At 38.0% G+C, this 10,667-nt stretch overlaps 1 pseudogene across 1 annotated transcript; it reads left to right on the forward strand.

Moving 5' to 3' along the window:
* Positions 1-1,024: 1,024 nt before the first annotated feature.
* Positions 1,025-8,682, forward strand: LOC143887758 (disease resistance protein RGA2 pseudogene; annotated as a pseudogene). The gene is made up of 6 exons (XR_013254363.1): positions 1,025-4,363; positions 4,753-4,787; positions 7,119-7,316; positions 7,575-7,672; positions 7,850-8,037; positions 8,251-8,682. The product of XR_013254363.1 is annotated as a disease resistance protein RGA2 pseudogene (transcript).
* The last annotated feature ends 1,985 nt before the right edge of the window (positions 8,683-10,667 follow it).

The following is a 10,667-nucleotide window of genomic DNA, read 5'->3' on the forward strand; positions in this document are numbered from 1 at the left end:
TAAGGCTTGTATAGAACCGAGACGCTATATCTACTTGCTCCCTTGGATCTGTGAATCCTTTGAGCATGGCATTTCTACTATGTTACCTCATGACGAACATGTGTCAATAAACATGCACATCACACACATTCATTAATATAATTACCCATTTATGTCACGAAATAAACCTTTATTGATTATTAAATGTCATTCTACTGGCTTTTCAAATGCCAAGATGTGAAAATGGAGAAATTATATTGTGTAAGGCCATACAACAATAAGGGCCTTGCATAGTGGAGGTACCAACCACCCTTGATATTTGATTCAACAGCAGCTTCTCAAAAAGTGAGCTGCTGTTGGTTCAAATATCAAGAGTGGTGACCTACCCAAAAAATATGGGAGTGGTACTTCTATCTTATTGTTGTAAGGCCTTACACCATATAAAAACTCGAGAAAATGAAGGAACAATAACCCTTTTTTCGAAGAATATAAAGAGGACTGTTTTGGCATTTCAAATATAGTAGAATGGTGTTACAGTGAATCCAAAGAGTGACAAGATCTTCCAAGGTGACAATGAAGTCATTATAAAAAGGGAAATGTTATCAGCACTACTGTATTTTGATGAGGGCACTCCTCACTTTATTCAAAGTACGGTATGGCCCGCACCATAGGATGATCCAAACCGTCCATTAGATGGGCCACAGACTAAATAGGTCATGCCCCAAAAATCATTTCCATAGGTTGATCCTAACCCTCCGATCTGAATGTTAGAGGGTTGATCCTAACCCTCTATAGATCGGAGTGTTAAGATCAAGCTATGGAAATAATTTTTGGGGCACGACCTATTTAGGCTGTGGCCCGTCTAATGGACGGTTTGGATCATCCTATGGTGGGGGCCATACCGTACCTTGAATAAAGTGAGGAGTGCCCTCATCAAAATACAGTAGTGCTGATAACATTCCCAAAAAAATGTCAATATTGGTTGCTGGACTTGTATTATTAGGAGGAAGGTAGCCGGAAATTACACTTTTGAAATATCAAAGAATTCGCAGGACAAGAAAACTACATATAGCATAGCATCTTCTTTCATTTTGGAAACATTTCCTTAAATCTCTGCATTCTGCTCGTTCTAGCTCTTAGAAGACAATTGAGTTACAGAGGAAAGATGGCCGATTATATTCTTAAAGTTGTCCTTGAGAAATTGAATTTTCTGACTCAGGAAGAGTTTGGATTAGACTGGGGTGTAGACGGAGAGCTGGAAAAGCTTTGGAGCACCCTATCTACAATTGAAATTGTCCTCCAAGATGCAGAGGAGAAGCAAGTCAAGGATCCGGCGCTCAGGGATTGGATCAAAGTGCTCGAAGAATGGGCTTATGATGCTAACGACCTCTTGGAAAAGTACCGCACCAAAGCACGACAATCGAAAGTTAGGAGCAACCAGGTAAGCAATTCCTTGTTACCTTGTTCTTTACATATGGATAGTTGTATATTTCGTCGTAGGATAGGGTATCGGATAAAGCAGATCAATGAGAGTTTAAATTCAATTGCAGCAAATAGATCTAATTTTGATTTGAGAGAGGAAAGAATACCTACCGAATGCTTAGCAATTGAATCAGAAGTGTTTGGGAGAGATGAAGATAAAGAGAAGATTGTGCAATTATTGCTAACCAATTCGAATGAAGATGATATCTCGATCATTCCCATAGTTGGTAGGGGGGGCCTTGGAAAGACCACGCTTGCCCAATTGGCCTACAAGGACAAGAGGGTAGAGAGTCACTTTAAATTAAGTATGTGGGTTTGTGTATCTCAAGATTTTGAGATAATAAGACTATTAAAAGGAATTATAGAATCTGCAGGTGGAAATGCAAATGATCTCAAGGAATTGGATCCAATACACCACCGACTCGAAAAGATTATAGGTAGCAATAGATTTTTACTTGTCTTAGATGATGTGTGGAGCGACATTCATGAAAAGTGGGATAGATTGAAACCTATAATAACTTGTGGATTGAGAGGAAGCACGATCATTGTAACTACTAGTAGTGAGGAAGTTGCATCAATAATGGGCACACTTCCTGAACATTTCCAATTGGGAGCTCTCAATGAAGAAGCTTGTTGGTCTTTGTTCCGGAGACAAGCATTCTGGGAAGGGAGAAGTGAAGGAAAGCATCCAAACTTGGTTGCAATTGGCAAGGATATTGTAAAGAAATGTAGTGGTTTACCGTTAGCAGTAAAGACACTAGGAAGCCTAATGCGTTTCAGAAGGGGGGAAATTGAGTGGTTGTCTATTAGAGATAGTGAAATATGGGAACTCCCAGGAGATGAAAATTCCATTTTGCCAACTTCAATTTTGACTTATAATAATTTACCATCTCATCTGAAGAGATGTTTTGCCTTTTGCTGCATATACCCTAAAGATTTTTTAATTGAGAAGGAAGAACTCATTCAATTGTGGATGGCTAATGGTTTCCTATCACCAAAAGGAAGAATGGAATTGGAAGATATTGGAAATGAGATTTTCAATGATTTATTATGTAGGTCTTTTTTTCAAGACATAAAAAATGATAATGATGGAAATATAATTAGGTTCAAGATGCATAATGTTATGCATGATCTTGCATACTCTGTTATGAATAACAGATGTTTCACCATAAAGGCCAACAAGGCGAGCAATGTTCCTAATATCACTCAACATATCTTTTATAATCTGCGGCCATCATCAGTCATCTTCAAGAGCTTATATAAAGCCCGACGCTTACGGACGCTACTATCGGCTAATTCATGGAATATTGACAAGATTCTTCCACACATCTCAAAACTTGGATACCTGCGGGTGATAGATTTAAGTGGAAGTTATATTAGAAATTTGCCGGATTCAATAGGCAATTTGAAACTGCTGAAGTACCTCAACCTCTCTCATAATGACATCACTAAACTCCCTGAATCCATTAGAAACCTACAAAAATTGCAAACATTGAAACTAAGAAGATGTTATGAGCTCCGTACTTTACCTCAAGGCATGAGATACATGAGTAGCCTCAGACACTTAGATAATTATGATTGCTGGTCACTGACTCATATGCCAATTGGGATTGGGAAGTTGAGTTTCCTCCAGACACTAAGCGTTTTCATTGTCGATACGAGAGGTGGTTGTTGCCTAAACGAGTTACGAGATTTAAACCTTAGAGGGGAACTAAGCATAAAACACCTTTGGAACGTGCGAAATGCAGGAGATGCCAGAGAAGCCCACTTGGTTGCCAAGGAAAACCTTAGAAAATTGAAGTTATCATGGGAGCAGAGTGGTGGCGATATTGAGATGCCAGAAAGCTTAGAAGTAGAAGTGCTAGAAGGCCTTGAACCTCACCAAAATTTGAAAGAGCTGTCTATATATAATTATGGGGGTAATAGGTTTCCAGTATGGATGCAGGATTCATTACCAAAAAACCTAGTAAAGATTTTTCTCATCAGTTGCAAGGAATGTGAAAATCTTCCACCACTTTCTACACTACCATTGCTTGAAGTTCTTCATATAAGTGGAATGGAAAAATTGGAGCACATTGACAGTGAATTGCACAATAATGACATGCCTATTGAAGCTCTATTTCCATCCTTGAAAACATTAGTTTTGATAGGAATGCCTAAGTTAGAGATGTGCCCAACAGTGGAGGGAAGAGAAGTTCTCCGTTGTCTTAAAAAATTGAGCATTCGCGATTGCCCAAAGTTAACAACCCTGCCAAGTGTCCCATCTATTACCACCCTTGATCTTGAAGGTCAGCCGTCCATTCCAGAAGGTTTTCTTCAAAAAATTACTGCTCTTGAAACTTTAGACATTTGGTCTTGCAACCAGCTAACCTCTCTACCTAAAGAGATAGAGCACCTCGCCGCTCTCAAGTCATTGAGCATTTGGCACTGTAAGGAGCTTGTTTCGTTACCTGAGAAAGAGGAACTACAGGGTTTGAGGTCTCTTCGACAGTTATCTGTTAATAATTGTGATAAGTTGGCATCATTGCCAGATGGGCTACGACATCTCACCACACTCCAAAAGCTAGAAATTTCTCGATGTCCGAGCATGGTTGATTTGCCGGATTGGATCGGAAACCTCACATTGCTTCAATCTTTGTCAATCTCATGTTGTGACAAAATGACTTATTTGCCAGCCGGACTAAAATGCCTGACCGCACTCCAACTGCTAACCATTGAAGGATGTCCTAGTTTAGAGAGACGATGCGAGAAGGAAAAAGGAGAGGATTGGATCAAGATAGCTCATGTACCGCACATCAGCATCGGCTCTTCTCCTGCTTTCGTGGGCAATGAAGCTGTGATTCTTTCAAGGAAGAGCCTTTTATCTTGACCTTCCATTCAGTATCCATCCCTAGCGTTCCAGGTTCGTTATTTTTACATCCCATCCTTTCAGGGCTGTTTAGATACAAGGATTTGACATTTTTTTCATTATAAAATTCAGTATTTAGCTTTTAATTAGTGTTTCTATACCTTAAATCCTAGATTTTATAATCCACTAACTTGGATTTAAATCTCAGAATCTAGGTTTTAAAAATCCATCTCTCTTTCAAAAACCCGGATCGAAAAAAACTGGCTATCAAATATCAAGATCTAGGCATCTCCTTCTTTCTCTCTCTCCTTTTCTTCCTTTCTGGGGCGATTTCTATCTCTAGTTTTCTTCCTCTCATTTTTTTCTTGCACCTTGCTACAGATCTGCTTATATATCTGATTTTTTTTTCTTTCCTTTTTCTGTGTTTTTTGGGCATCTCGCAGTGATCTCCAGAAGAAGAAAGAAGAAAAAAGAAAAGGTATAATTGTTTTTTTAATTTGTATTTTTTTCAACTCATTTCTGGAGATGGTATCAACATTAACAGCTCCTTACGATAATCCATTAGTAGATCAGAACGTTACTTGCCAGATTACAAAAGGCCCTTTGTGAATAAGGTTGTTGATCATTTTCACATTTGTTTATGAGTTTTCTTACTATAGATATTTATGAACTCTGGGGTATTTCTTTTGAGCTCGTTAGTTCAGGGCACAAGTCTAAAAATTTTAGTCAAATTTTAAAATTAAGAGTACAATAGGAGATATAATTAAGAAATATTGAGGAAGAATTCAACTGCAAGCAGTCAAAAAGTAGGAAGAATTCATATGCAAGCATTCAAAACAAGTAGGAAGAATTTTATTGGAGCAAGAATACTTACTTCTCATGAAGAAAGAATATACATACAACACTAAAATCATGTCTAAAGATAATAGAGAAACATTGATAGATAATCCTTGTGTTGCTACCAACACGGCTGTGTTTCACTATCATTGAGAATTAGTAAGACACCTCACGTTGTAGATAAGAGGTTATATTTCCCCATGTCTATTTCAAGGCGTAGTAATCAAACTTCACCTAGACTTCAAACTTTTTTAGCATGTTAATAAAAGTAGTAGCTGATAACACCCATCAATTTTTTAGTGAAGGGATGCTTTCATATGTGACTTGTAGCTGGTTGTTGCAGGCACCCATCAGTTTATCATTTCTCTTTCTCATTTCGGTTGAATACTATTTCCTCTAGGACTTGTTTAAAATGAAATTCTAGTCCTTTTGGATTGTTCTTTGTTTTCAACACAAATATTTTACTTATTTCACGAGGTTTCAAATCATATAGCATATAGGACGCTATTTTTTTGTACGAAAAACAATGGCAGTCCCATTAGGACCGATTCCTACAAGTAAATGACAGTTCCATCAGGACTAATTCATATAAGCAATGACAGTCTGATGCAAGGTTAGTGGAAAGTGAGGAGGTGGTCAGTTGTGGATGTCAATTCCTGGTTCAAGCTGAGGTAAGGGAATGTGAAAGTGGTTGTAAATGATGCTTAAACTTGGAATTCTGAACATGTAGATTCCCAATTGTCTAATAGGCTAAGATGTATTCTTCAGCCTTTGAATGTTAGGTGATCTATCTTGACTGACACCAGTTCAGTGTGCTCTTTCCCCAAATTCTGGTTTGTTGTCCCATATCCTTGCTTAATCATGACATATCACAAATATTTAGAGGTCTAATGAGTAATGCCTTTCTAGATTCATAAAGAGAGGAAGTGTTGCATGTTGGTTCTCCACAAATTCGTATTTCGAACCTCAATTTCCTACACAACTATGTTGAAGACGTTTCCAAATACTCCCTTTTAAGATGCACTTAGTATGCACTGTAACTTCACTAAACTTTAAACCTACATCCTTTATTGTCGTCCAAAAGAAGATTCAAATGAATGGGTATAAAAGAGAGAACTGAAAGTTAGCCTTTATTTTTAACCTTGGTGTCTCTTTCTAAATACTTACTCTTATCCCATAGCAAGTCTATGCTTGATGCACTTCTTCATTAATTTGATACTGGTAATGACTTTAACTGGTGAAAGTGATGAAGAGCCCCAAGACTAAGGTTTTTGGCATGATACAGGCATACAGCCATACCATTTAAAGAAGTGCCCAATTTTGCAGGGCAGAATTTATGGAATGTTTTGAAATCATTTCTAGTTAGCATTGAAAGCTTGATATGTTCTTTCAATGATCTCTCTAATCATACAGTTAGCCAGACAGAGTTTTCATTTCAAACAAGCTGGTAAGAATATTAGTTCTTCTTCACATTATATTTCTTAGTTTCGAATATGCTGGATTTCATTTTTTGCAGCTTTATGTTGTATTTTTTCTTTTTGAGGCGTCTTTTTCCCTGGCCAAAGTATCTTTGATGGTTATGTCTCTTGATGCTTCCTGGCCGGATTATTGTTTTGGTTTCTCGGTTGTTTTTAGTTTGTCAGAGGTAGGTTAATAATGCCCCTCCTGCATCAGCATCACCTGACTTACCTTTAGAGGATCCATTAAAATCTAGTTTAAGCCATCACAATGTGCTCTCCCTAATGTTGGCTGCTCATCCAAAAAAGAACACCATTTACAGAGATTGGTATGGAATGCCACATCAAGCTAGAGGGGCTGAAAGATGTGATATTCTGGGGTTCCCTAGTCTCTGAATTAAACCGGCTTCAGGCCATTCAGTGTCTCTTTAATCATTTGCATTTGCTCCAAATCATAGCAGGTATTTCTGTGGCTAGTTCGTTAGCTAATTCTCATGGCAGTATCTCATTTGCAGTTGTGATGAAGTTTGGAAGCATCTCGTGGGTCGCATGCCTTGGTTGTGATTGAGGACACTGTTTCACTCTCTCCATTGGCAGGAACTCTGCAGGCTTCTGTGTTTTCCTGTTGGTGTCTTAGGGAGATCAGTGCAGTTTCGATTTCTGCATGTGGTCCTGCTTGTCCTCGACGTTTGAGGCTAGAGATTTCAGCTCAGGTAATGCTATTTTCATGCACTAGAGGATCCCTTTTTCCCTTCTGCTCCATTGCTTTTTGCCTTCCCATTTGCTGGTTGGGTGTGGTCTATTTGCTCTACTTCCATTTCTATCTTGTATGTTCATATAGTGGGTTGCATCCTGCATTCTGTCCGAGGTTAGGTGGCTTGTACTCCTTCTGTTTTATCTAACAAAATCTGTTTGTGGTCTGCCCCGGGCCGTATTTTCCTTTTTCTTGATGCCCAACTTTGAATTTGCAGAATATGAGGAAGCTTGATTGGACGTTTTTTTCTGTGGTTCAAAAGTTGAACCAAATCCAGAGCTGGGTGTTTAATGTTTTTCATAATGTTCTATACCAGTAAGATCAATTTTTTTATTAATTACTTTCAAATATGCTCTCTCTCTCTCTCTCTCTCTCTCTCTCTCTCTCTCTCTCTCTCTCTCTCCAATTTGACTTATGGGAATTTTTTTTATTACTTGGAAATATGCTCTCTCACTCTCTCTTAATTTGATTGATGTGGGGACTCCTGCCTAGATGATGTGGAACCCCGGATTTGGTGTGATGCTAAAGCAATGTATGTTTCAAAGGGTCCTTCGAACATTGTGCTACTTCAACTTCAGTCTGTTCCAAAGGAACTCTGCCCTATTGTTGCAGACTTCATTTGCTCATGTCCAGAATCAAAGAGACATGTTATTGGGCATGGTCTCTTCGACCGTGGTCCAGTGAGATTATTTCTTGGCTCCTGATTTTTACATAGGCTCCGTTTCTTTCGACGTAAAAATAGAAGTAAAATTTGTTTTCATTTTTACAACATAAAACAAATTTTATGTCCAGTTTTACGTTGAAAGAAACGAAGCCATAAAGAATCTGTGTATTTCATTGCATGTCTCACTCTGCTGCTTTCGGTATTGCCTTTTTGGCTTTTTTGGCGACAGATATCCTTCCATCAGTTTACTGAGTAGTAGCAAGGGTTGTGGAAACAGAGGCCACCCCTCTTTATGGATCAGGTGAGCTAGATACTAGAGAAAGATACCCTTTGTTCTGCATCCGGGTGCTAGTGGTGGTGCTGTTGTGACCAGCATGCTCTATCTCGAAAAATGGAGCAACCTAACAAAAATGCATGCAACAGAATCAAATGACTGTGATGGAAGTACGGAAGCCTTATCAGGCCAATAAACAAATTTTCAGTTTTATTTTATATATTGCTAGTGTATGTTATTTATTATTTTACATCAATTCACTTTAAAAAGTTACACATCTAGACATGTCAATTTTGAATTCTCAGAACGATTATGTTTTATTGGATTGTTTAAATGCAAGAGACCCTTATCAACTCTATTAATTTTATTTTTTATTTGTTACTTGGATATTGGAGGCAATTCTCTACGGACATGTATACCTTCTCTAGAATATCAGTTGGCCCATAAATGTGCATAAAAAATCTTTTTGAATGCCCAAGCACCTTTTCTAGAATATCCTTTTAAACATATTCATATTTGTTGGAATATTTGTTGGAATTCCCAATTAATTTTATTAATCGATATCATTTAACAAAGTAACTATTCAAAAATCAAAATCAATGTTTTTGAAATCCAGGGTCGCATCCAAACAGTATAATAGGAAATCCTCGAAAATTATAGGATGTTATCCGAACAAAATATGTTTTAAAATCCAGGGTTTTAAAATTCGACTTTCTTTGATCCACGATTTTGAAGAAATCCTAAATTTTAAAATCCTTGTATCCAATCCCTACCAATATGATATAATTGATGTATTTGTGCTGTCTTTCTATCTTTTGAATGTTATTTATTTATATGTTCATTTAGCTATCTGATGGGGACCAAAAACGACCACCCAATCCTAAGGTGACATGTGGCAAGGGATAATCATGTAATCACACCCTCTAACGAAGGTTCTAGACCTTGGCCTATCCATTTATAGGTTGAGACCTGTCTAAGGACATTAGGGTAATTTCACACTTAAAGCCAACTATAAATAGCCTTCAAAGGCTCCAAGGTAGGGGTCCATATCACAAAATTAACTATACATAGCAGTACTTTCCTTATGTGTTGCAGTCACTGACTTAAGCATCGGAGGGCCTTCCAAGAGCACTAACTCCAGGTTGGTCATCTTATCATTTGCTACCTCGTGGAGGTCCAACTCAGCTTTTCCAAAGCCACATCAGCATATCTCCAATTTTTCGCTGCAACACCTTCTATGTAGGCCTTCTATGTAGCTCGTAACGATATGGTAATATCTATACTCTAACCATTGCAAGCAACAAGGTTCTTATATAAACTTTATGAGACATCAAGGGATCTTGCAGACACCCCATTTTGACCGAGCCCTAATTGGCTTTGCATAAATAGATACACCATCAAACCAATGATTTAGAGCCTCACATTTCACCCTAAGCTAGGTTAAGGTCCCACCAAGGTCCTTGCAAAATTTCGTTAGAATCCGAGCAAAATTACCAAATAAGACGAGCGAAATAAGGAGTGCAGTGGAGTACAATTAGGGGATGACTTAATCCTATCTAAGCTTCACCCCAAAATTCCATGTATTTGAGGGAAATTCTAGGTCAACCTAAGGCTCTAGGTGCCCATGACCACATTTTTGAAAACCTTAGAATCTCAGGAATCTCCCTGCAAAATCTCAGAAAATTCCGCCAAGAAATTACACTAAAAGACAGAGCGAGTTGGTGCAGTTATTAAGTGGTAGGGGGTGAATTAGCCTGTCGGAATCGCGCATTTGTGCAGATATTAAATGGTAGTGCTGTTATCAATCTCCCTGCTTTGCCTATAAATAGCTTGCTAACCCTTATTTTTCATTTTTAATCTAGGTTTTCCTTTTCTTAATTTCTAGAGAGAGAGAGAGTGGGAAAATTAGAGAGAGAAAACAGATCTCATAGCATAAATCCTAATATTTCGTTCTTCATCTTCTCCGATCTACTACATCGGAGCTCCGGCCAAGCTCTAACCGTTTGTTCTTCTTCTAGTTGATGTGTTTTCTCCCTCAGTAAATCCTTCTTTTAAGCTTTTAGCGTATTTTCTTCTCAACTCAAACCCTAGCAGAACATTTAAGAGAAAGAAGGAGCTTGAGAGAGATTTCTCAAACCGTAGCATTTTTTTCTTTTGTTTCTATGAGAGATTCTTCTTCTCCGACCATAATTGCTTTCTCCGGCAAAAATCTTTGGCGAGATCGTGAGCTCTTGCCAATGCTCTGATCAGGATTCTTAAACTGGAAGTGATTCTTTGGAGCTATAATCATAGCATTTGTAAGGAAGAAAAGAGAGATAAAGTAAGTAGAATCGTGTTATTTTTGCAAGTATTTCATTTCTTCTTTTTCTTTT

Source organism: Tasmannia lanceolata, unplaced genomic scaffold (assembly GCF_043159265.1).
Source record: "Tasmannia lanceolata isolate RefF3 unplaced genomic scaffold, GAP_Taslan_0.1 ptg000012l, whole genome shotgun sequence".
Classification (NCBI taxonomy): Eukaryota; Viridiplantae; Streptophyta; class Magnoliopsida; order Canellales; family Winteraceae; genus Tasmannia; species Tasmannia lanceolata.